Source organism: Rhinoraja longicauda, chromosome 10 (assembly GCF_053455715.1).
Source record: "Rhinoraja longicauda isolate Sanriku21f chromosome 10, sRhiLon1.1, whole genome shotgun sequence".
Taxonomy (NCBI): Eukaryota; Metazoa; Chordata; class Chondrichthyes; order Rajiformes; family Arhynchobatidae; genus Rhinoraja; species Rhinoraja longicauda.
The window spans coordinates 45069531-45096781 of NC_135962.1; the positions used below are offsets into that span (position 1 = coordinate 45069531).

General features: G+C 41.6%; 1 protein-coding gene across 4 annotated transcripts in view; it reads right to left on the reverse strand.

Annotated features, from left to right (window-relative positions):
- btbd7 (BTB (POZ) domain containing 7) overlaps positions 1-21434 on the reverse strand; it is a 52134-nt gene extending 30700 nt beyond the window's left edge. For 2 of the 4 annotated variants that reach the window (XR_013547750.1, XR_013547751.1), the window contains exon 1: positions 21021-21434. The gene's annotated coding sequence lies outside the window, so the exon portion shown is untranslated. Of the gene's footprint in view, positions 1-20557; positions 20657-21020 lie in introns of those variants that run through there. The other 2 variants (XM_078406795.1, XM_078406796.1) reach the window with 2 other exon arrangements.
- Positions 21435-27251: the final 5817 nt, after the last annotated feature.

The window sequence follows — 27251 nt, forward strand, 5'->3', positions numbered from 1 at the left end:
ACACATTAAGGAAGTCTCAGACAGTGAGACAGGAAGGAAAGAATAATTTTTAAAAGGTCTTTTGTTCCTTTCTTTAACGAGCTTTCAGTAAGATAAAAAGATGGAAACTGAAACATGAAGCAAAATACCACCGGGTGGCGCCAGCAATGGCTGCCTCGCCAACAGTCTGTCTCGTCCATTCCTTTGTTGTTTTATTGTATGTATTCATTGTATGTTTTAGTGTTCTTAAGCTAACTTAAGCAGTTTTATGTGGGGGTGAGGGTCGGGGGAAACGTTTTAAAATCTCTCACCGACAGAGATGCGATTTTTTTCCTTATCGTATCTCCGTCCGCACTGCGGCCTAACAATAGACAATAGGTGCAGGAGTAGGCCATTCGGCCCTTCGAGCCAGCACCGCCATTCAATGTGATCATAGCTGATCATTCTCAATCAGTACCCCGTTCCTGCCTTCTCCCCTTACCCCCTGACTCCGCTATCCTTAAGAGCTCTATCTAGCTCTCTCTTGAATGCATTCAGAGAATTGGCCTCCACTGCCTTCTGAGGCAGAGAATTCCACAGATTCACAACTCTCTGACTGAAAAAGTTTTCCTCATCTCCGTTCTAAATGGACTACCCCTTATTCTTAAACTGTGGCCCCTGGTTCTGGACTCCCCCAACATTGGGAACATGTTTCCTGCCTCTAACGTGTCCAAACCCTTAATAATCTTATATGTTTCAATAAGATCCCCTCTCATCCTTCTAAATTCCAGTGTATACAAACCTAGTCGCTCCAGTCTTTCAACATACGACAGTCCCGCCATTCCGGGAATTAACCTAGTAAACCTACACTGCACGCCCTCAATAGCAAGAATATCCTTCCTCAAATTTGGAGACCAAAACTGCACACAGTACTCCAGGTGCAGTCTCTCTAGGGCCCTGTACAACTGCAGAAGGACCTCTTTGCTCCTATACTCAACTCTTCTTGTTACGAAGGCCAACATTCCATTGGCTTTCTTCACTGCCTGCTGTACCTGCATGCTACCTTTCAGTGACTGATGCACTAGGACACCCAGATCTCGTTGTACGTCCCCTTTTCTTAACTTGACACCGTTCAGATAATAATCTGACTTCCTATTCTTACCACCAAAGTGGATAACCTCACTCACACTTATCCACATTAAACTGCATCTGCCATGCATCCACCCACTCACACAACCTATTCAAGTCACCCTGCAACCTCATAGCATCTTCCTCACAGTTCACACTGCCACCCAGCTTTGTGTCTTCCCTCAAAATTGGGAACATGTTTCCTGCCTCTAACGTGTTCAACCCCTCAATAATCTTATACGTTTCGATAAGGTCCCCTCTCATCCTTCTAAATTCCAGTGTATACAAGCCTAGTCGCTCCAGTCTTTCAACATCGAAGAGTTGGCGGCCTCTGCTGGACACTGACTTTGGAGCTCCAGCCGCGGGAGCCTGCGGACTTTAACATCGTGGAGCTCGCGGTCCCTGGTTAGAGACCGACTTCTGGAGCTCCAGGGCACAGGAGCTTCGACCGCCCCGAAGCGGGAACTTCAATCACCCCGACAGTGGATGGTTCGACTGCCCCGACCGCGGGAGAATAAAGAGGGAAGATAATTGGACTTTATTGTCTTCCATCACAGTGAGGAATGTGGAATCCGCTGTGGTGGATGTTTATGTTAACTTTTATGTAGTTGTGTGTTTTGTTGCTTTTTTTAAGTATGGCTGTATGGTAAATCGAATGTCATTGTACCTTAATTGATACATGTGACAATAAAAGACCTTGAATCTTGAAATTGTCTGTTAAACTTGAATACATTTTTAATTCCGAGACAATCACAGTTCGTCAATAAAAGTTTCTCTTATTCACTGTCCTATTTCCTGAGCAGTGAGCCACCTTCTTGAACTGATATAGTCCTTATGATGTTCACAAAGTGCTATTGGGCCGGAAATTCCAGGACTTGGACAACAGCACTAGAAATAAATGGTAATATTGTAAACTCTGGATGTAGAGTGAATTTGAGCCAACATTGGCTTCACATGGTCCCATTCCACTCAGGAAGAGGTAATGGGTTTGAGAAATGCTGATAGATAAAACCTTGGCAAATGCATCCGACATTCAGGAAGCATGGTGGAGTACATGTCCTATTCAGCATCATGGTACGGATGTGGAAATGGTCGAGAACTTCAAAGAGCTTCCCCATGCCAGGTCCTCCATTGTTCTTCCCCCGCACAGTGGTTCTCCCGTGCCCTCACCGACCATAGGTCGATTCGCGAGGCTTCACTGCCGTCGCTAGGCTCCACATCCAAGGCTCCGCCGATGTCACCAATGATCGTTATCTCCAACCATCTTCCTTTATGCCAAGTATGACTCTAGCCACAAGAGGAATTTTCCCTTGGTTTCCTTAATCTGTAGTTTTTAGGTTTCCAAAAAGTTACACTTATTGCCTTGGATTGAACTGAAGTTTGGATGAGGTCTGGAGCATGGGAGCCCTGGCAGAAAATAAGGAATTTTTTTAGTCAGAGGGTGGTGAATCTGTGGAATTCATTGCCAAAGACAGCTGTGGAGGTCGTCAATGGATATTTTTAAGACAGAGATTGACAGATTAATAAGGATGTCAGGGGTTATTGTTTTCATGCTCAGTGCTCCCATTCATGTCCTGATCTCAAGTCATTTCAGGGACCACAGAGAATTGGAGATTGATTATTTGCTTGGCATTGCTCGTTCAAGGAGGTTTGCTAATGCTTCAGTCATATTTTTGGGACTTGCATGCTGGTTCCCATCATTGTTAATGGAAATAATCTTTTTTCCCCTTAACTGCTTGTCATTCATTCATGCCTGTCATTCATGCCTGGGTGTCAGAGAATTGCAGTTTTGATTTGTTGGTTGTAGCATCACATAGTTCTGTCTGCAGCCTGTTAGCTTAGATGTTGAAAACCTCAGTCCTCTGCTGCAGCTTTTCCAAGTATCGTCTATGCTTGCTGAAGCACAGATAACTGTCAGGCCTAACAGGCCCCAATGCTTTCAGACTGTTAGAAATTCGATTTTGCTGCTGTAAAATTCATAACATGTTAGTTCACAGTGCCTCAGTTATCAAGTTGTGAACTATGATACTTGGCCTGGATTTTCCATTCAGCACAGTGGTAATGCAATGCCAGATAATGGAGGTTAACAATGCAAAGACAGGACTTTGTCTCTTACTGTTATGGATAGATGCATCTGTAACAGACAAGGATAAGATCAGGTAGGTTTATCTCACATGTTAGTTCACTCGACACCTGCCATAGATTCAATCTGGTAGACATCTACAAGACTTAACCTCTCCAAATAAGAACACCCAAAGTATATTGAACGTTCTTTATGCCCTTATGGCGTTCTAGATAATACACCTCTAGTGTTTGCATGTTTGTCGTTTGACCACATAGGTATCTTCCAAATGCTCCAGTTCCCTTCGAAAACTAATATCCATCTTGATAAGTTAATTGGCAACAGTAATGACTCTATGAACGAACACCCTATGTGTTTGTAACTTCCAGCACTACACGTTATCTTGACCACCACATCAGACGTATTGAGACAGATAGCTACGAATGCCCAGTTTCTTTGAAATGGCACAGGTTTCCACGCACCACCCTTACTGGCTCACACCGAACAAGGCTCTTTCGAATCTCAGATTCTCACTGAAATGAGTCAGGTTTCAACCAAATATCCTCCACAAACAAAAAATTCTAATTTCCAGTCTAACCTTGCCAGTCTCCATATTATCCAAGCCAACCAGCAAAGGAAACTATTAAATGCAGTTCACAAGTGATAGACACAGCATTAGGCCATTCAGCCCATCAAGTCTACTCTGCCATTCAATCATGGCTGATCTATCTTTCCCTCTTAACGCCATTCCCCCGCCTTCTCCCCATAACCCCTGACTCTTGTACTAATCAAGAATCTATCTATGCCATAAAAATATCATTTACCCAGTTTCTAGATCCTGCTTCTACATTCAAATTAGTCAGTACTGCTTCAAAACTATCATTCAAATCAAGCCATATCATATAATATGTTAAAATGTGTTCAGCCATCAACCCAACATGGTCTTGGTGATCAGCAAACCACATTCTGCACTTATCCATTACCTTCTGGATGGACATGCGAATACTGTGGGCTGATTTTCATGACAAAGAGTTTCTCCAAGAAACCAGCCATGTCCCTCAACCTGGGTTCTAATCAGAGGCCCATTCAAATTTTGACGGTTGGTTAATCCACACATCCGGGCAGAATTGGCTGTCCAACTCTTGCAAAGTCAGAATAATGCTGACATTTCACACATATTCCAATATAAAAATGAATCACATAAAAATATGATAACATTTCAATTTTTTAAACATGAAACCTGTAGAAAATACTTGAAATGAAAATACAGGGGTCCACTGCCAATTTTTTGGCAACTGGTGAATCAGCACCTCTTTTAATCCAGACAAAATTATTAGAGCGCACTCGAAATACCCCCTGGAAGTCCGCCCAAAAATGTGGCACCTAGACCAGACGAGCAGTCGATCTCAATCTACAGTGCCCTCCATAATGTTTGGGACAAAGACCCATCATTTATTTATTTGCCTCTGTACTCCACAATTTGAGATATGTAATAGAAAAAAAATCATATGTGGTTAAAGTGTGCAGTGTCAGATTTAAATAAAGTTTTTTTTTAATGCATATTGGTTTCACCATGTTGAAATTACAGCTGTGTTTATACATAGTCCCCCCATTTCAGGGCACCATAATGTTTGAGACAGATGGCTTCACAGGTGTTTGTAATTGCACAGGTGTGTTTAAATGCCTCCTTAATGCAGGTACAAGAGAGCTCTCAGCACCTAGTCTTTCCTCCAGTCTTTCCATCACCTTTGGAAACGTTTATTGCTGCTTATCAACATGAGGAAAAAAAAGTTGTGCCAATGAAAGTCAAAGAAGCCATTATGAGACTGAGAAACAGGAATAAAACTGTTAGAGACATCAGCCAAACCTTAGGCTTACCAAAATCAACTGTTTGGAATATCATTAAGAAGAAAGAGAGCACTGGTGAGCTTACTAATCGCAAAGGGACTGGCAGGCCAAGGAAGACCTCCACAGCTGATGACAGAAGAATTCTCTCTATAATAAAGAAAAATCCCCAAACATCAGTCCGACAGATCAGAAACACTCTTCAGGAGTCAGGTATGGATTTGTCAATGATCACTGTCCGCAGAAGACTTCATAAACAGAAATACCGAGGCTACACTGCAAGATGCAAACCACTGGTTAGCCGCAAAAATAGGATGGCCAGGTAACAATAGACAATAGGTGCAGGAGTAGGCCATTCAGCCCTTCGAGCCAGCACCGCCATTCAATGCGATCATGGCTGATCACTCTCAACCAGTACCCCGTTCCTGCCTTCTCCCCATACCCCCTCACTCCGCTATCCTTAAGAGCTCTATCCAGCTCTCTCTTGAAAGCATCCAACGAACTGGCCTCCACTGCCTTCTGAGGCAGAGAATTCCACACCTTCACCACTCTGACTGAAAAAGTTCTTCCTCATCTCCGTTCTAATCTGACTGAAAAAGTTCTTCCTCATCTCCGTTCTACAGTTTGCCAAGGAGTACTTAAAAGAGCAACCACAGTTCTGGAAAAACATCTTGTGGACAGATGAGACAAAGATCAACTTATATCAGAGTGATGGCAAGAGAAAGTATGGAGGAGAGAAGGAACTGCCCAAGATCCAAGGCATACTACCTCATCTGTGAAACACGGTGTTGGGGTGTTATGGCCTGGGCATATATGGCTGCTGAAGGTACCGGCTCACTTATCTTCATTGATGATACAACTGCTGATGGTAGTAACATAATGAATTCTGAAATGTAATGACACATCCTATCTGCTCAAGTTCAAACAAATGCCTCAAAGCTCATTGGCTGGCAGTTCATTCTACAGCAAGACAATGATCCCAAACATACTGCTAAAGCAACAAAGGAGTTTTTCAAAGCTAAAAAATGGTCAATTCTTGAATGGCCAAGTCAATCACCTGATCTGAACCCAACTGAGCATCTTTTATATGCTAAAGAGAAAACTGAAGGGGACTAGCCCCCAAAACAAGCATAAGCTAAAGATGACTACAATACAGGCCTGGCAGAGCATCACCAGAGAAGACACCCAGCAACTGGTGATGTCCATGAATCGCAGACTTCAAGCAGTCATTGCATGCAAAGGAAATGCAACAAAATACTAAACATGACTACTTTCATTTACATGACATTGCTGTGTCCCAAACATTATGGAGCCCTGAAATGGGGGGGACTATGTATAAACACTGCTGTAATTTCTACATGGTGAAACCAAAATGTATAAAAATGGCCTTTATTAAAATCTGACAATGTGCATTTTAACCACGTGATTTTTTTCTATTAAATTGTGGAGTGCAGTGGCAAATAAATAAATGATGGGTCTTTGTCCAAAAGATTATGGAGGGCATTGTAATTGGAGCTTCTGCTTCGATTGGTGGCTTGAATCTGTAGTGGACCTGTACGTTTGAATGCAATCCTCAATTCAATCAGCCAAAAGTAAACAACCTAAAATATCTCTCCCTCTTTCAATACTCTGTCACTGGACTCCATGAGAAATTGACACCGAAGCAAAGGAAAAAGGAGCCGCAGTGAGGTGTTCCCGAGAAATTTGAGAATTCCCGTTTCTAGGGGTGTTCAGATTAATACAAACGTCGGAGACATAGTGGCTCACAGTTTACCAATACCTCAAGTTGAAATTCTCTGCTGTTCAAATCTCTCCAGCCCAACTAGGTGGAGTCAGTTATTGACAAATCTACTGTTTACTTCTATTCATACCCATGTCTTCACAGGCTGGCTTTTGCACCAAAAATAATGTTCGGGCTCTCATTATTCATGTCCTCTTCAACGATCTGAAAATCATTTTGGTAATGATCCTATCCTTTACTAACCTCAATAACATCTACTGAATATTGGATATTCGTATTGCCAAGATTATGATAAATCAGTGTCTTACTGCACTCAACTCATTACGTGCATCTATATTCAGAACTGTTCAGCTTTTTTCCAATTTACATTCGCTTCCTTGCAGTCTCTCATAACTCCCATAATTCTTTGCTTGCATACCCAAGGTATGCAAATAGTCACCCATAAAAGGTACTTAAAGTTACAAATTACAAACGCTACCTTAGCGAAATATGAGATGCTGTTCCTCCAATTTGCACTGGGCCTCACTCTGACAATGGAGGAGGCCCAGGACAGAAAGGCTGCTGTGGGGATAATAGACAATAGACAATAGGTGCAGGAGTAGGCCATTCAGCCCTTCGAGCCAGCACCGCCATTCAATGCGATCATGGCTGATCACTCTCAATCAGTACCCCGTTCCTGCCTTCTCCCCATACCCCCTCACTCCGCTATCCTTAAGAGCTCTAGCCAGCTCTCTCTTGAAAGCATCCAACGAACTGGCCTCCACTGCCTTCTGAGGCAGAGAATTCCACACCTTCACCACTCTCTGACTGAAAAAGTTCTTCCTCATCTCCGTTCTAAATGGCCTACCCCTTATTCTTAAACTGTGGCCCCTTGTTCTGGACTCCCCCAACATTGGGAACATGTTTCCTGCCTCTAATGTGTCCAATCCCCTAATTATCTTATATGTTTCAATAAGATCCCCCCTCATCCTTCTAAATTCCAGTGTATACAAGCCCAATCGCTCCAGCCTTTCAACATACGACAGTCCCGCCATTCCGGGAATTAACCTAGTGAACCTACGCTGCACGCCCTCCATAGCAAGAATATCCTTCCTCAAATTTGGAGACCAAAACTGCACACAGTACTCCAGGTGCGGTCTCACCAGGGCCCGGTACAACTGTAGAAGGACCTCTTTGCTCCTATACTCAACTCCTCTTGTTACGAAGGCCAACATTCCATTGGCTTTCTTCACTGCCTGCTGTACCTGCATGCTTCCTTTCATTGACTGATGCACTAGGACACCCAGATCTCGTTGAACTCCCCCTCCTCCTAACTTGACACCATTCAGATAATAATCTGCCTTTCTATTCTTACTTCCAAAGTGAATAACCTCACACTTATCTACATTAAACTGCATCTGCCATGTATCCGCCCACTCACACAACCTGTCCAAGGGGCTAGAGCAGCTTTCACCCCAGCAGTATGAACATTGACTTCTCTAACTTCAAGTAGCCCTTGCTTTCCCTCTCTATCCTCTCCCCTTCCCAGTTCTGTGACCAGTCTTACTCTGACTACATTTTATCTCTGTACTGCCCACTCCCCTAACATCAGTCTGAAGAAGGGTCTCGACCTGAAACGTCACCCATTCCTTCTCTCTAGAGATGCTGCATATCCCTCTGAGTTACTCCAGCATTTTGGGTCTATCTTTGATTTAAACCAGCATCTGCAGTTCTTTCCTACACATCATGGATCTGATGAAGTTTTTTTTTTACAAAATTATCAAGAATCCAAGAAGATATCAAGCAGCAAGAACAGAGCTTAGGTACTCTGCCACTGGACCCAAATGGTATTGCTACCTTGAGACTCATCCTGAAAATTATTGGTGCTATGAGTCTCCAAATAACACTGGAAAAAATCTAGCTGGATGACAGCAATATCAATCTCGATAATTTTTAATAAAGGAGGAATCTTGCATCATTTTCCCATCTACAGGTTTTGCTGAGCTTTGGACAAAGACCACCATCAGCCAGCCAACTGCTCTGGGAATTAGAGCTGAAGTGCAGAAAGTAAGCAGGCAACGGGCACCTGGGAGAACAATCTAGCTTTATTTCATAGCCAGACGGGATCACATTCTCACAAGAATAGAATATTGTACAAGCTATGGTTACCCAACTTCATAAACTACCAAGGTTTAAAACAATAAAATCTACTTTTTGTCCTTCACCGTGCAAACTGTTTGCACTTATTTAATCAAATCCACATTATACATATGCCATATATTGCTTTTAGACATTTTGCTAATTTGATAATTCCCTTCTCAAAAGTAAACATCTCTCAATACAAATTGCAAATCATCTACTCCTGCCACAAAGTTCACAGTAATGGAAGAGCAGCAAAATACTTCTCATTAATGGTACCTTTACTTCCCATGTACATATTATGGTTAAAACATTTTGATAAATTGACCTTGCAGGCAAACCTCTTAAGTGCAATAATTTACAAATGATTACTGCAAACGCTTAGATATCAGTACAGTCAGATAAACAGTTGCTAAGGTACTGGACGTGATATTGTGCACTCCAAAATCAATTATCTTGCCATTTTGTCGATTTCTTTGTCTTCACCCCAAGGTCCCAAAAGATTTTTCTGGTGAAGAGCCTGTCAACATAACCTATTATTATGATTGCAAAATTGAAATTCTTTCAAGTTTTTGCACTGACTCTGAAACAAAAAAAACCGACGAGATTATTCCAAAACCTAGTTGAATATTGTTTATTAAAATACAATTGCCAGTTTATTCAGTCACAATAATGATTGTGATCAACAATAACGGGAGTAGTTAATACCATTTAATCCTTCAATTTACCAATAAAAATGCAATGGATAAAAATAAAACAATGAATTTAGATCTGCAGTGAAATAATCAAAGGGCTAATCTTAAAACAATAGCCCCAAACCCTTTTTGACTCAAATGAACATGCTCGGTATACTATAAGCGCAAATAAGTACAAGATTCTGAGATAAAGGTGATAAATAAAAATAAAGATGGAACTAGGGACAGTTAAATTTCCCCAAATGACAAAGGAAGTAGAGTAAATGATGAAACAAGAAAAGCAGCTTACAATGCACAGCAAGTGAAACATTTGCTGTGCCTTGCCAGATTATGGTAATGTTTAAGGGGATCTCAAAAAGAAAATTACGTACTCGCACTTATTTTTGACCAACCAGGGATTTTTTTTTTTTGTTGAGGAACAAATAAGGCTGAAGTAAATGCAACGGAAGCTTGTCTGGATTTTCAGAAGAAGCTTGACAAAGTCCTCTAATGATGGTTGCTTTGCAAATTTAAAGCTCATTAATAGGTCAATCGCAGTACGTTTAGGAAATTGGCTTAAAATACAATGCAAAGAGAAGCAGATAACACCAAGGATGGAAGTGTGGTAAATAGTGAGGGGAATAATAATAGGTTGCAGGATGAAAGATAGGTTAGCAGAACAGAGAGACAAGTGACAGATGGAGTTTAATACAAAAATGGTCAGTAATATAATTTGACAGAAAAAAAATTAGATTAATGCCACTGTTCTAAAAGAGCATACGGGAAAAGAGGGACTTGAGTTTATGCATGTTGGAAATGACAGGACATGAGATAGATTAAAAAACCATCGGGGATACTGGGCTTTTCAGTAATGGCAAGGAGTCTACTCAAAAACATTATTATAGATTACAAGTCCAAGCACCTCCCGTTCAAAAATAGGCATGTTTAAACTATGATCAAAGATATTTTTTCCTTTCTCTTGCCATATCCTGGATCATTGATTAAAATCTTCTAAGTTTGCGCCAGCTAGAGGCAAAAAATTATCTGACAGCTCTAGCAAAAAGTCACAGTGAGTACTGCATTTCTTAGAATGGCACAATGTCTTAAAAACTGTCAAAGTCAAATGTCATGGACATTTAGTTCAAAATGGCATTTTCCAGTTGAAGGACTCAACAAAGATCCAACAAGCTACTTTTGACAAACATTAAACGTTTAAGGGCGAGCCAAAATGACAAAAGAACAACAGTCATGTAATGTTTGCAGATTTTCCAAAGTTTTTCTTGGGTCACCTCACAGGAAGAGATCAAACAGATAACTACCATTGTCAATCGGGATGTAATGCTGAGGCTCGAAAAGACCGTCAGGCCGCATTTGGAGTATTGCGAGCAATTTTGGGCCCCTTATCTGAGGAAGGATTAGTTTAGTTTATTGTCAAGTATACCGAGGTACAGTGAAAAGGTTTTGTTGCATGCTAACCAGTCAGCAGAAATGCATGTGTTGGCTCTGGAGAAAGGTCCAGGGGAGGTTTACAAGAATAATCCCAGGAATGAGAGGGTTAACATATGATGAGTGTTTGACGGCACTGGCCCTCTACTCGCTGGAGTTTAGAAGAAGGAGGGGGACCTCATTGAAACTTACCGAATAGTGATAGGCCTGGATAGCGTGGATATGGAGAGGATGTTTCCACTAGTGGGAGAGTCGAGGACCAGAGGTCATAGCCTCAGAATTAAAGGACGTTTCTTTAAGAAGGAGACGAGGAGGAATTTCTTTCTTCAGAGGATGGTGAATCTGTGGAATTCATAGCCACAGAAGGCTGTGGATGCCAAGACAATGGATATTTTTAAGGCAGAGATAAATTCTTGATTAATACAGGTGTCAGACAGAAGAAGACAGGAGAATGGGGTTAGAAAGGAGAGATAGATCAGCCATGATTGAATGGCAGAGTAGACTTGATGATCCGAATGTCCCAATTCTGCTCCTATCACTTATGAACTGGTAATTAAGACAACTGTTCTGAAATATGCATTAGCAGATGGAGGTTTTAAGTTTTCAACAATGAAAGGGAAACCAGAGGTGAATATCTGTGATGCACCATGACATTCTATCATTATACTATTACCACCATACTATTACCACCATCTTCACTATCATTATACTATTACCACCATAAATAAATTCTGATTTATACTGAATAAACATTCTTTCAATACAACAAAGTCAGCTACTAATCACTACCACAGATGAGAATGCTGTGATAACTTCAATGCAAGACAAAATACATAAGCAGTTTGATGATATTATGATAATGAGCCACAACCACAGAATAAAATGTACACATCAGCCATCTTGGCTCAATTGCTGATTTTAAATCTATTCCAGCTCTAGAGCACATTTCAAATTCATTGGAGCACAGAAAATTATTGCATTCTTCAAGGTGCAATATTTCTAACCTGTTAGAACATGTACGAGTCATGATTAGTAAGTTTGCCGATGACACCATCTTGGAGAGTGAAGAGGGTTTTCAAGAATTACAGACGGATCTACTAGATCAGCTGGGAATGTGGGCCATGGAGTGACTAATGGTTTAATTCAGATAGGTACGAGGTGCATTTTGAGAAGTCAAACCAGGGCCTTCACAGTGAACGGTAGGGTCCAGAGGAGAGTTGTAGAGCAGAGGGAATACAAGTACATAGTTCCCAAAAGTGGCATCACAGGCAGTTATGATGGTGAAGGTGGATTCTGGCATGTTGTTCTTCATCAGTCATAGAGTATTGAGTATAGAAGTTGGGATGCAATGTTACAGTTATACAAGACATTGGCTGGGCTGCACTTGGAATATGGTGTCCATTTTTGGTCACCCTACTATAGAAAACATCCCATTAAGCTGAAAAGAGTGCAGGGAAGATTTACGAGGATATTGTCAGAACTCAAGAACCTGAGCTAATTGGGAGGGGTTGGGCAGGCTAGGACTTTATTCCTTGGAGCACAAGATCTTATGGAGGTACATAAAATCATGAGGGGAATAGGTAACGTGGATGCACAGTCTTCCGTATGTTAGTGGAAATCAAGAATTAAGGGTCATACATTTAAGATGAGGGGGAAAGATTTAATAGGAATCTGAAGCGCAATTTTTGTGTTGGATATATGGAACGAACTGCCAGAGGAGGTAGTTGAGATAGTCACAGTAACAATATTTAAAAGATATTTGGATAGGTCTATGAGTAGACAAGGTTTCGAGTGATAAGGGCCTAATGGGACGAGCATAGATGGGGCATCGTGGTTGGCATGGACGAGTTGGGTTCAGAGGGCTCGTTTCCGTACTTTATGACTCTCAGACACAAATTCACATGCAAGCCCTATTGTAGAGGCACAATTTGAAGAGATTTATCTTGGTATTCTGCTAAATGTTCATCTTTCAAGCAATACAGTCAAAATTCTAACTGATCACACACCTCATTTAGTTTCTGTTCTTCTTCAAGAACCTGGCGTGTGACAGCTTTGAACCCAAAATTCCAGTTCTGAAGCCATGCACAACCAAGAAAAAAAGATGATACAGGGAACTGCAGATGCTCGGTTATCCAAAAACGACTAAGTGCTAAAGTAGCTGCGGGTCAGGCAGCATCTCTGGAGACATGGACAGGTGACGTTGCCAGTCAGGTGCCATCTTCAGACTGATTGGAGTGACGACTGAAGGTCCCGACCTGAAACCTTACCCATGCTTGTTCCCCAGAAATGCTGTCTGACCCGCTGAGCTAGTCCAACACTTTGTGCCGTTCTTTGAGAGCAAAGTTGATGCTGGACCATCCTATTGACCTAGAAACTATATGTTTGCCGATCATGTGTAAATTTCTGCGTTTCTCCAAACTATGAAAATGCGCCAAACAAATGGGATCAAATTGGTACTTTTACCCAGCTATAAAAAAATGTGAATTAAGCAACTCCAAATGTTGCATGGGACTGGCTACTTTATTAAACACAAGTACTTTTAATATGAAGACAAACAATACTGCACACGCAGTAATCCTGAGCAAAAAGAAAAAATGAAGCAGGTCTGAAGAAGAGTACAGACCCGAAACATCGCCTGTACATCCCCTCCAAAATAGTGCCTCATCTGCTAAGTTACATTTCACTTTTAACATGTGGTATTCAAACGAATCCCACTGTTTTAATACCATGCATTGTATTTATAATACCACACACTGACAAAACAAAATATTTTATTCATGCTACTGAACTACAATAAAATAAAGTTTTAAAAAATGGTTTCAAATAAATTGGAAAGATTGAACACAGGAAAAAAAAAAAGATCAAAATCCACAACATAAACTAAAAATTTGCATAGACTAAAAATATAAAATTGCCATTTACAGGTAACATCAATCTGAAATTTGTTGTATAGAGAAAATTAAATTGTATAATAAATTCAAGGAATAATATGCATTGCACAAAATGCTGGAGTAACTCAGCTGGTTAGGCAGCATCTCAGGAGAGAAGGAATGGGTGATGTTTCGGGTCGAGACCCTTCTTCAGACTGATGTCAGGGGGGCTGGACAAAGGAAGGGATATAGGTGGAGACAGGAAGATAGAGGGCAAACTGGGAAGGGGGAAGGGAAGAGGGGGGACAGAGGAACTATCTAAAGTTGGAGAAGTCAATGTTCATACCGCTGGGCTGCAAGCTGCCGAAGCAAAATATGAGGTGCTGTTCCTCCAATTTCCGGTGGGCCTCACTATGGCACTAGAGGAGGCCCATGACAGAAAGGTCAGACTGGGAGTGGGAGGGGGAGATGAAGTGTTCAGCCACCGGGAGATCAGGTTGGTTAAGGCGGACTGAGCGAAGGTGTTGAGTGAAGCGATCGCCGAGCCTGCGTTTGGTTTCGCCGATGTAAAGAAGTTGACATCTAGAGCAGCGGATGCAATAGATGAGGTTGGAGGAGGTGCAGGTGAACCTCTGTCTCACCTGGAAAGACTGTTTGGGTTCTTGGATGGAGTTGAGGGGGGAGGTAAAGGGACAGGTGTTGCATCTCCTGCGGTTGCAGGGGAAAGTGCCCGGGGATGGGGTGGTTTGGGTAGGAAGGGACGAGTGGACCAGGGAGTTACGGAGGGAACGGTCTCTGCGGAACGCAGAAAGGGGAGGGGATGGGAAGATGTGGCCAGCAGTGGGGTCCCGTTGTAGCTGACGGAAATGTTGGAGGATGATTTGTTGTATACGCTGGCTGATGGGGTGGAAGGTGAGGGCAAGGGGGATTCTGTCCTTGTTACGAATGGGGGGAGGGGGAGCAAGAGCAGAGCTGTGGGATGTAGAAGAGGCCCTAGTGAGAGCCTCATCTATAATGGAAGAGGGGAAGCCCCGTTTCCTGAAGAATTGCACAATCACTATGCATTATTATCTGTACATTTTTTAAACAGGAAACCTGTGAAGAAACATCTAGAGCATCATGTAAAAACAGCTCCAAGAATGTTGTCATCATAAATCATAGAGCATTCTTAGCATCATCAATCACGCTTCTTAATGGCCATGCTTGCAGTACCTAGGGAATGTTTTACTGCAATGTGTTGTTTTAACAAACTATGCAGCACACTTTTACAACATTGTTCTAGGATGAAAAATGAGAGGAGCTGGTGATCATATCACGTCTTACAACTTTATTAAGTTGAGAAATAAGATTTTCCTTTTCCGTTATAAGGAACTCTACAAAACCGGTTATAATCCAACTGATAAAAAGCTGGAGAAAATTGAGTGGGAACTAAACAACAAACTCCTGCAAACATTTGCACTGGTTATTTAAAAAAAGAAAAATGTAAGATAAATGATAATTGCCTCTCCCATTTGCACAATCAGCATTGCAATGGCACATCAAATATTAACCAAGTGGCAACTAATAGCGTGCAAGAAGGAACTGCAGATGCTGGTTTAAACCAAAGACAGACACAAAAAGCTGGAGTAACTCAGCGGGACAGGCAGCATCTCAGGAGAGAAGGAATGGGTGACGTTTCGGGTCAATGGCATCACCCTTATAATAATAGTGCCTCACTTTGTCCAAGGTACACCATGCAGGCAATGACACTGGGAGAAAAGACATAGATAGGTGGTAAATGCTTAAAGAGCTGGAATCTAACAGTAGAAAGCAAACCTTCTTCAAGTTTAACCAGTACTTGATTTCAGGGGCGGAGGACTGACGGGCTATCAAAAGGGGCAGGACAGCAAGTATAATATTTAAATTATGCTGCATACCTCAAATCTTATTAGTTTAGATTTAACTGCTTAAGGTCAGATTTGGGGGCAAGCAGGAAAATGAACTAAACAGAACTGCTAACTGCAATAGAAAGATAATTTTTCAGCACATCCTACCAGCCAGGAAGCATCACACTCCAGATACTCAAGCGATCTGATACAATTAGGCACCATCACCCACAATGACCCTGTAATATCCAAGCCCTACTGCACTGCCAATCCCAAACGTTTTCATTGCCTAGAACTGGGGCCTGCTTTCTTGCAGCCAAGACTGTCCCATATAATAACGAGACAGCATTTAATCCGACCACCATCTGGTCTAAGTTTGGCTTGTATTTCCCGGCTACTATGTGCACAGCTTATATACACAGCCCCATTAATATAATTGTTTATTTTATGAGAGATTGTATATTGACCAGTGGCCCTGAGGACTACAGCTGTGGGAAGTTCATTCAGCTGCAGCCTCTGATTGACTGAGTGAGGGAACTGAAGCTGGAAGATCTCAGGATCGTCTGGGTAAATTACAGCGTCATAGATAGGAGTTACAAAGAGGTGGTCACACCCAATGTAGAGGCTGAATGTAGATAGGTGATCACCCGGAAAGGAGTAGGCAGAGGGTGCAGGAATCTCTTGTGCCCATTTCCCTACAAAACCCTTTGGAATTCTGTTGAGGGTGATGACTGTTCAGAGTAGAGCAAGCCTGGCTCTGAGACACAGTGGGGACATTGGTAAGGCTGCACGGAGTATTGTGTTCATTTGGGCCACTCTGGTATCGGAAAGATGCCATTAAGTTGGAAAAGGTTTTAGGCGTTGGTTATGACGCATATCAACTCCTGTCTGAGTAAGGAATTGGACCGATTACCATTCCCCTGCCGCCACAAGAGATTAACAGGGGATGCAATCTCACTGGTTCTCCACTCTGCGTTGCACCATTTGGACAATAAGAACACTAGTCAGGCTAGTGTTTATCAACTATTGCTCTCCGTTACCCATCGTCATCCCTTTCAAATTTATCAAACTCAGAGAATTGCATCGCTGTTCATTTCTACATACGTGGATCCCCGACTTCCTCATCGACAGACCACATGCAGTACAAACTGGCAACATCAATTCCTCAATAACCAACAACACAGGAGCACCTCAAAGCCATGTACTCAGCCTCTTGCTCTACCCCCTCTCTAACCATGACAGATTAACCAGACACAGTTTTAAAGACATCTTTAAATTATCCGACTACACCACCATTGTTGGAAGTTTAACGGGTAACGATAAGTCAGCGTACAGGAAGGAGATTAAAAATCCAATTGAATTGTGCCAGAACAATAGCCTTGTTCTCAACATCAGCAAGACCAAGGAACTGGAAGGGTCCAACCCAAAAATCACTTATCCATGTTCTCTTGAGACACTGTCTGACCCACTGAATTACTCAAGCACTTGAGATTACAGAGAATGGTAGACAGTGTCCAGTCCATCACAGGTACTGACTCCCCACCATTGAAGGGATCTATCGGAGGGCAACCAATATCAAAGCCTCACACCACACTGGCCACATTTTGACTTCACTCGTACCATTAAGATGAAAGTACAGGAAGCAGAAAACCATGACCACCTAGTTCAAGAATAGCTTCTTCCCAGAAACCATCAAGCTCTTGAACACGACACAACACTAACTTTAGCAACTGTGAGCTTCTAAGGACTGTCTTTGGTTACACTACAATGTTTTTTTTGGCACTATATTGGCAATCCAGTATCATGGTTGTTAATTTAATTTTTCTTTTATATTTTTTATTTGCTTGTATTGCATTTACAGGTCTGTTAAGTTCCCACAAGTAAGAATTTCACTGCCCCGTTGTCGATACATGTGACAATTAAACACTCTTGTCTCTTGAAAGGGTGCAAAGACTTGAGGATGTTTCTAGGACTTGAGGGCCTAAGCTACAGAGAGAGGTTTGGCAGGCTGGAATTTTATTCCTTGACGTGCAGAAGGCTGAGGGGTGATCTTATACAGGTAAATAAAATCATGATATGGGGTTAATGTACAGGGTAGGGGAATACAAGTTTAAGATGAGAAGAAAAAGATCTAATCGGGAACCCAAGGGGCAACCTTTTCCCACACAGAGGGTCATGGGTATATGAAACGAGCTGTTAGAGGAAGTGGGTGAGACAGTTACAACATCAGAATGGGTAGATGAATAAAGAATGTTTAGAGAGATATGAGCCAAATGCAGACAAATGGGACTAGCATAGATGTGGCATTTTGGTCACATGGGCGAGTTGGGTTGAAGGGCCTGCTTCTGTGCCAAATGACTATGATTATTCTAGTGTTGCATACTCAGCAAGGTTCCTTTCTCCAATTGGACAATATAATTTTTCTCGTACTAATAATTGTCATTTTGGCCCATTCATTTACAGGCTTAAACGTTTCTTGTCACCACACTGTTTATGTTATATAGCAGGGATCTCCAAACTATGGCCCGCGGGAAGGTTCGCCGGAGATTGGATCGTCACCGACAAGAGCCGGGACAAGGCGAGAGATCGCAGCGCCCCCTCGCAAACAACAAGCCCAAGGAAACTTCCCTCCTCGCCGTCGCCACCACTCACCCCGGGGAGAGAGAGAGTGGTGGGGGAGAGAGTCGGGGTAGAGGGAGCAGTGGGTGAGAGCAGGGCGTGGGAGGGGGAGAGTGTCAGAGGGTCCGGTGAAGGAGCGCCGCCACTTGCGGAGGCTGCTCCCTCTCTCTCTCCCAGAGCCAGCGAGATCTGCGCTGCTGCTCCATTCTCTTCCCCGGTCCCGTCTCCCTCTAACGCAGCGAAATAAGAAAAAAACATTATAAATAATTATCTACCTACAGTATATATATATTCCAATATTTCAAGCTTTTTAAAAAAATTGAACATTATTTGTTTGTTGCCACATAAACCTAATGTAAACTAACCTAACCTAACTGAATCTAGTTTAACCTTTCCTAATCTAATCTAACGTAACCTAGTCTAAACTTTGAGTTCATTAAATTTATAAAACTCACACTTTATTTTTCCCTACGGCCTGCAAAAATGTGCCAAATATATAATGTGGCCCTCATGCTGAAAAGTTTGGAGGCCCCTGTTATATAGGATGACACAAAAAAAAAGCAACAAGTCAACACTTACAATTCAAATTAAAGAGTCGGAATTTGGGAAAAAGAAAATAAGTTTTCCATATTACCAACAAAAGAAGTATTGAAGTTCATTTAACTTCTTGAGGGAATAAATCAGGAAACAATGTTTCTAGTACCGGATAGGTTGATGACCAGAGAATTAAAGTAAATGGCCTGAAGAACTGTTGGTGACCATACTCAGGAGAGATTGTTTTACACGATAGTTTGTTACAATTATAGTTTTTTTTTTTAAAGAACTGGATAAATACTTCAAATTTGTGATGGGTGTACAGATAAAAGAAAAGGGGAATGGAATTAATTCATTAGTCTCTTCAAATTCAAAAACATGTGCAATGGACCAAATGGTCTCCATTGGTACTATTCCGTTAATCCATAAAGGCACCTGCTGCAGCTAACAATACAATTGCATTAACAAGATGTCACAAGTATGCTGATTCAGACATTTCAACAAAAGCACACACATTCTACACGTGGCTTGCGTTTTCCTTTGGGTGGAGGTGTGCAGTGGTGTGGTGATTTTTAAAAAGGAATTGGAGAATCTAGGAACTTCCATTACTTATCAATTTGTTCCAGCTCTCTCCTGATGACAAAATTGACTCCTGTTGTAGATGGCAGGAAAGGATGGACTAAACAATCAAACAGCTCGGTAGGGCGGCACAGTGGCGCAGCGGTAGTGTTGCTGCCTTACAGCGCCAGAGACCCAGGTTCAATCCTGACCACGGGTACTGTCTATACTGAGTTTATACGTTATCCCTGTGAACGTGTGGGTTTTCTCCGGTTTCTCCCACACTCCAAAGACATAACATTACATTATTGGCTTCAGTAAAAATTGTAAATTGTCCCTCGTGCATGTAGGATAGTGTTAGTATGTGGGGATTGCTGGTCGGCGCAGACTCGGTGGGCCAAAGGGCTTGTTTCCTCGCTGTTCTCTAAACTAAACTAAAACAAGCTTGGGCTTTATACAAGCCATGTATAAACTAAAATGGCTTAGTATGATAAATAATACAACACTCTTGGAATGCTTGTATGATAATAAAATATTTATTTTGAAAGTTTGATGATGCTCTGGCTTCCTTACTAGAAGATAATACTTTCTGTAAATTCAGAGGCAAACACACATAACATTATCTGGAAAATAATGAACCGTAAAACAACACTAACATCAAAAAACCACAAGGATCCACATTGAAACCACCACAGTTAAAATATTTCAAAGATTGGCTGATTACTTTTAGAAACAAAAACTGTGCTTCATGGAAATAAAGTATATAGGACATAATATTGGTATGCACTGCATTTGTAACAACTCCAGTAGGTGTACATTTATAGCCCAACCCTGCACACATTACAAGTATCTAAATAAATAATTCCTTAGGACTGTCATTACAATTGTTTCATTATGTCTTCATCTACATATCCTGTAATATGCCCCCGAAGCACACCAGTGATAGCAAAAGTACACACATTCTGCAATGTGCAGAGGCCGACAAAAAACATTCCATCTCCTTGAAAGATAAGGCTGAGGTTGAGCAGTGGTGGGAGTTGTTGAGGGGAATGTAGAGGATGGCGTTTTGAAAAACGCCCATTCAGACACAATTCACCCAGTGAAAAAATGCAAATGATCTGCGATGACATATTACTTACATTGCACCCTGGTTGCAGCCTACATGCAACAGAATCTGCTATTAACAACATATAAGCAGCGTGTTTGGATGTGTAGTGGGGAAGATATGCCACCCACTAGCCTGCAATTTTCCCAATTCCTCCAAACCATCGACGCTTTCTTTGCTCGAACCCTTTCCTTGCATTAATCGAGGCTGCACCCGAAGAAACGTCGTGAGCGGCTGGCGGCGACAGTAAACTAGCAGTTTGGAGAGGAGGCGTGGGAAGCCCTCCCCCCCCTCCTTCCTTCTCCCTCCCTCCCTCCCAGGCTCAGCAGGATTATCTGGGCGCCACGAACAATTAAGAGACAACCAGATGGTGCAACGGGGAAGGCAACAGCAGCAGCAGCCCCGGGGAAGACAGAGTGGGCCCCAGCACCAGTACAGTCAAGGCCTTTTCCTTGAAACTTTCTCGGCGTCTCTCCCTCCCCTCCTCACACACTCACCGCTCCTTCCAGGCAAGTTTTGGGTCGGGTTTGATCCGAGCACAGCTGAATCTGAAGACCTCTTTGACCTGCTGGCTGGCTGGCCTCCTCCTCTCCTCCTCTCCTCTTCTGCCGCCGATGCTCGCAGCCGCCCCCAGCCCAGCCCAGCCCAGCGCCGACCTATCACCCCGCATCCATCCTCTCCTTCCCTAATTAATCGCCGACTAACTCATGCCAAAAGAAAAAAAATAATTAAAAGCCCCACAGCCAGGAGGAGAAGAACAGGATCGTGTCTCTCTCTCTCTCTTTCTTTCTTTCTCTTTTCCTCCTCCCCCTCACTCTCTCCGCCCCTCACGCACGCACCGCCGTCCAAACCGCCGCCCTATTGGACGGCGACACCCAACCAATCGGAGACTCGGTTGCTGGGGGATAGGCGCGGATGAGGCCGTTCGGGCCTGAGCTGGGGGGTTTAATCTTTGGTGAAGAGCGGCCGCCATCGCTGGGCTCCTCTGGCCCTGGAGCCTCCAACGACAGCGCAACCCTTCGGCAGGGGCCAGCATCGCCTCTCACTCAGATTCACGCTGCACAAAACTTCTCACCGCAGCCTTTTTTTTTGTGCTTTGAAATATATGTGGTAACCTCGTACCTGTAACTTAGCAACCCCAGCAGAGAATAAAACGTTTGTTTAGAAACAGAAACATAGAAAATAGGTGCAGGAGGAGGCCATTCAGCCCTTCGAGCCAGCACTGCCATTCATTGTGATCATGGCTGATCGTCCACAATCAATGCCTACCTTCTCCCCATATCCCCTGATTCCACTAGCCCCTAGAGCTCTATCTAACTCTCTCTTAAATCCATCCAGTGATTCGGCCTCCACTGCCCTCTGCGGCAGAGGATTCCACAAATTCACAACTCTCTGGGTGAAAACGTTTTTTCTCACCTCAGTTTTAAATGGCCTCCCTTTTATTCTAAGACTGTGGCCCCTGGTTCTGGACTCGCCCAACATTGGGAACATTTTTCCTGCATCTAGCTTGATCAGTCCTTTTATAATTTTATATGTTTCTATAAGATCCCCTCTCGTCCTTCTAAACTCCAGTGTATACAAGCCTAGTCTTTTCATTCTTTCCTCATATGTCAGTCCCGCCATCCCAGGGATCAATCTCGTGAACCTACGCTGCACTGACTCAGTTACAAGGATGTCCTTCCTCAAATTAGGAGACCAAAACTGTACACAATACTCCAGATGTGGTCTTACCAGGGCCCTATACAACTGCAGAAGAACCTCTTTACTCCTATACTGAAATCCTCTTGTTATGAAGGCCAACATTAATAATAATAATAATAATAATACATTTTATTTATATAGCGCTTTTCATATACTCAAAGACGCTTTACAGAGATTTTGAGAACATAGGGAAATGAATAAATAGATAAATAAGTAAATAAATAAATGAACAGAGAAAGGAGACAGAAGGTGAGGTGACCTTCAGTGGTTGAAGGCAGCATTCCATTAGCTTTCTTCACTGCCTGCTGCACCTGCACGCCAACTTTCAGTGACTGGTGTACAAGGACACCCAGGTCTTGCTAGACCTCTCCCTTACCTAACCTAACTCCATTGAGATAATAATCTGCCTCCTTATTTCTGCCGGCAAAGTGGATAACCTCACATTTATCTATATTATACTGCATCTGGGGGGTTTTTTCCCCCCCATTCCTGGTTAACTTGTATAAAGTGGTGAAGGCTGCAAGTTGCAAGGCTTTCGAAACCTCTGCTCAAAAGACTCATTATAAAAGGATTGAAATCTGAGTTAACAAGAAGTTACCTACAGCTGTAATCTAACACAACCCGTTCCCATTTCAACCTTCCTGGCCTGGGTCTCCTCCATTGGCAGATTGTGAGGCCACAATCAAACTAGAAGAACAGCACCTCATATTCTGCTTGGGTAGCTCACAACTCAATGGTACGAACGTAGACACAAAATAGACACAAAGAGCTGGAGCAACACGGTGGGCCAGGTAGCTTCTCTGGAGAAAAGGAAAAGGTGACGTTTCGGGTCCAATTTCAAGTAACACCACCAAACCTGTTTTGCACACATTTCTCCCATACAGTCTCCCTAAACCACCTGCACCCATCCCCTCCCCTCCTTCCCATACCTCCAATCCCAAGTCCCCCATTTCCCTTTTATCCCACATCTCTCTCCTATCCCATGGTCGCTTCCACTCATTTCCTCCTGCTGGCGTTTCCGTTCCCCTCATCTTTATCCATCTATTACTTGCCAGGCTTTGTCTCTCTATTCCAGCTTTCTTCTTACTACTTAAATCAGTCTGAAGAAGGTTCCCAACCAGAAATGTTGTATGACCATTTCCTCTACAGATGCTGATCTGCCGAGGTCCTCTTTCATTTTGTCTTTTGCTCTAGATCCTCACCCAGTTCTAAATGAGCTGTCTCTCAGTCCTCTTGCTGCAAATATTGAGGTGTAAATAAAAATGAGGTTGTATGAATCAAAAGTAGTTTGATGGTTTTTTACGTGGATCTTACTTTTGTGCTATAATCCCTTTGCTGATTTTTCTGTAGCGTACTTCTAACATGTTTAGTTTAGTTTAGAGATACAGTGTGGAAACAGGCCCTTTGGCCCACCGAGTCCGCACCAACCAGCGATCCCCGCATATTAATACTACCCTCCACACACTGAACAATTTTACATTTACACCAAGCCAATTAACCTACAAACCTGTACGTTTTTGGAGTGTGGCAGGAAACCGAAGATCTCAGAGAAAACCCACGCAGATCACGGGGAGAAAGTACAAACTCCATACAGACAAGCACCCGTAGTCATGATCGAACCCGGGTCTCTGGCGCTGTAAGGCAGTAGCTCTACTGCTATGCCATTGTGCCACCCCTCTGGCTTTATTTCAAATATTATCAAGATTTGCAGTATATATTTTAACTCTAACTTATAACATTAAATATAACCCTTATTTACATTTACAGTTTTCATTGCTCTATATTTTGTCTATAATATTACATGTTAGTTCACAAGTCATCCTACTTGACTTTCTATTTTTAAATTGCCAAAGGCACATTTTATCTATTCCAAAACTCACATCTGAATGGCATAGAACAAATAATGACCAGCTGAGCTGTTTGTAACTTTGGCATCTCTATCTGAACAAAATCTCAAATATGCTATAATATAAATTATGTTTATGGAGTGATTTAATGTGACAAAATGAAAGGATCAAAAGCAAGGAAGATTTTGATTTGGCGCATAATTATAAAATAATTGATGAACATTTTGATATTCATGATATAGATGACGAAGATAAATCGATTAAAGGAAAGATGTATGTATTTAGTAGACATATGCTCTTTTAAGATCCATCAAAAAATTAAATTGTTGGACAGAGAGCATTCCCTGAAACAAATTAATGTTCACTTTGTCTGAATTGTCTGATAATTCAGACAAAGTGACATGAAACTTTTTTTACTGTTTCTTAGGAATAGAAACATAGAAAACATAGAAAATAGGTGCAGGAGAAGGCCATTCGGCCCTTCGAGCCAGCACCCCCATTCTTCGTGATCATGGCTGATCATCCGCAATCTATGATTTCAATAATTTACCCACCACCAAAGATAAACTAACTGATTGTTCTTACTCAGCTTGATCTTTCCTAACTGAAACTTGAAAGTTTTAGAACAGTGTTGGATCATTATCCAATCAACCAACATTATTGGAACTCCTACCATCTAACATCCCTTCAGCCTGGGAAAAGGGATATCCCACCCCTTGCAATTTCTTGCCTTACTTGTTTTAACTGACAGTGATAATTTATCTGGGCCCAGATACCCTTTTACCCTTTTACTACAATATTTCAAACAACCTCCTTAACTATAATATTGCCTCCTTAACTATAATATTGCCATTGTCATCCTCTTTTGTGCAGATAGCCACAAAGTATTCTTTGAGGTTCACCCTCCACTACTCGTGTAGATTATCTCTTTGGCTCATAATTACCCCTATTCTTTTGTGAATTATACTCTTGCCCTTTATGAACATACTAAACATTTCTGAATTTTTAAAAAAGATTACATGTCAGTATGTTTTAATATCTTTCTCTGCTTTCCTAATGTTTTTAAAATATTATCCCTTTTAAACTTTCTACAGTATTATTTTTTTATTTGCACATCTTCCAGGGGAACTCTCTGCTCAGTTCTGCCCATTTTCTTTGTGGAAGTAAGTTTAACTTTGCTCTTGATTGTAACTCATGAAAGCTTCCGAATGCTCTCACACAGCTTTACATTCAAGTCAATTTTTGCAAAATCATTTCTCAGCCAGTTACCTAGTTGGAACAACTCAGGTAGGATCTCTGGAGCGAAGGAATGGGTGATGTTCTATATATATTTTTTAAATCTTCATAACACATCAAGTAAAACCATTTAGTCTGAAGAAAGGTCTCGACCCGAAATGTCACTCATTCCTTCTCTCCAGAGATGCTACCTGTCCCGCTGAGTTACTCCAGTATTTTGTGTCTATCGTCAGTGTAAACCAATATCTGCAGTTCTTTCCTACACATTCCTTGCCAGAACGTTCACTTCTGTCCTTTTCCATAGCATTGCTAAAACTAACTATATTAAGTTTGTTGCCATTTAAAAAAAAGCTTGATATATTTTCCGCCTGACCAGTTTCCTTCCCAAAAGAATGAATCTGGAATTTACACCACCACCTTTCCCACCTCCAGCTACTTACTCTCAATCTCCCCCTGTTAAATTTAATATATGCTGGCTAAAAACAATTCTCCTCAATACATTTTAGGAATTTTATAACTTTTTTGTTTCAGATGTTTCAGCCCACACCGTACACAGAGTTCCAGTCATTAACCAAATGAAGTTACTGTCAGTGACGACTACCATCAATGAAGCAGTGGACTGGTGGGCTTGAAATCATGGTCAATGGTGCTGCTTATGAATAGGTCTTTTGAGTACAGCTGCTAATTAAAAATAATTCAAGATCCACAATAGTTGCCAGTTGATTTGAACTACAAAGCGTAATTGAAAGTATAATGTTACAGTTTTGAACAATGCCTTTGAATTTGAAGAGAGCTTTGACTTGAAGTAGCTGGTTTAAATTTCGCTGTGGTGAATATAAATAATACCTTTTCAGATTGCTGTATTTGTCTGTTTTGGTACGATATATTATCCAGTGTGCACAAATGATGTTCTTTCATTTATAGAAAAGGATCATATGTTCAGGGACTACAAATGGTGCTGGCAGTAAAATAGTAAAATATTGTTCAAGTTCTGGGAACTTTCTGCTTAGTTAACCAATATTCTTGAACTTTTGGACAATACAGATATTGGTTTGAGAGAACACATAGTGCTCTCCTGTTTAACAAGCATCTTAAAATAACTTGCTACCATACAGAAAGTGTAAGTTTGGTTATTATGTTTCACTTAGCCTGAAATGGGTTCAATTTCCTGATTTAAGTTTTTAAATGACAAATAAAAAATTTCCACTGATATTTTTTTAATGGGTTTTAGCTTTGTTCTGCAAATTAAAATCCATTCAAATTAAAATCCAGTTGTTTTCCCACTTTTCAATTATGACAAGGTATCTTTAATCTGAAACATTAACACAGATGTCACCTGATCAAGTGTCTCCACTACTTTCTGTTTTTCCTTTAGATATTGTTACCGCTTTATTGTCAAAAACATTATACATTACTTTCCATTTAAAAAAAAATACGACTTGTTAATAAAACTAAAACCGCAGTAGAGAATGATCCATGCATGGGAAAGCACAGTCCACAGCTAGTAGAGTTGCCAGTGACCCAGGCTCAATCCTGACCTCCAGTGCTGCCTGGTGCAGTTTGCACATTCTCCCTTTGACCATGTGGATTTTCTCCTGTGCTTCAGTTTCCTCCCATATCCAAAGGACGGCTGGGTTAGTGAGTTAATTGCCTCCATAAATAAGTGTCAAGAGTGTTTTATTGTCATATGTCCCAAAATAGAACAATGAAATTCTTACTTGCTGCAGCACAACAGAATATGTAAACCCAGTACACTGTAAACAATATGATAAACGAGAGAGAAAAAAAGTTCAGTGTGCGTATATACACATACTCACAAGTACATACACACACACACACACACACACATATACTCTCTATATATATATATATATATACACACACATACTCAAAAAACAAACTATAATAGAGCAATAATAATAATAATATAATAGTCTATTGTAG